The sequence below is a fragment of the Lycium barbarum genome, chromosome 2 (assembly GCF_019175385.1).
Source record: "Lycium barbarum isolate Lr01 chromosome 2, ASM1917538v2, whole genome shotgun sequence".
NCBI classification, from domain to species: Eukaryota; Viridiplantae; Streptophyta; class Magnoliopsida; order Solanales; family Solanaceae; genus Lycium; species Lycium barbarum.
Window position 1 is genome coordinate 137,745,216 of NC_083338.1, and position 393 is coordinate 137,745,608.

General features: G+C 47.3%; 1 pseudogene; it reads right to left on the minus strand.

Moving 5' to 3' along the window:
* Window positions 1-393, minus strand: part of LOC132629001 (uncharacterized) — a 24,806-nt pseudogene that overhangs the window by 5,683 nt on the left and 18,730 nt on the right.

Consider the following 393-nt stretch of genomic DNA (forward strand, 5'->3'; position numbering starts at 1 on the left):
ATTTTTTGGAATAAAAAGGTAAAAAGAAATCAAGGCCGGGAACCCATACGCGCCCAACTCATTGCTTCCTTCTTTGCTTATCACAAGCAATCCCTCAAAGCAATGAATGCTTTCTAGTCTAGGACTTATAGCTTTGGAAATGGAATGAGTCCCGCAACTCCCCTAGCTGCACATGAATGCACAGAGAAGGCCCTCGCTCGGGTTCTTTGACATCGACTCGGTTGCTAGGAAGAATGCGGGTCGATATAGCGCATCTTACAGGGCGCCTTTCATCAAGTAAAGGCTCGTGATAACGCTCTTGTCGTCAAAAGGGGCACGAACAGCCTTACCTTAAAGTACTGTTCCATGTCCCAGAGGTCTTCGAGCCTTGGCATTTCGAATCCCGTTGAATGG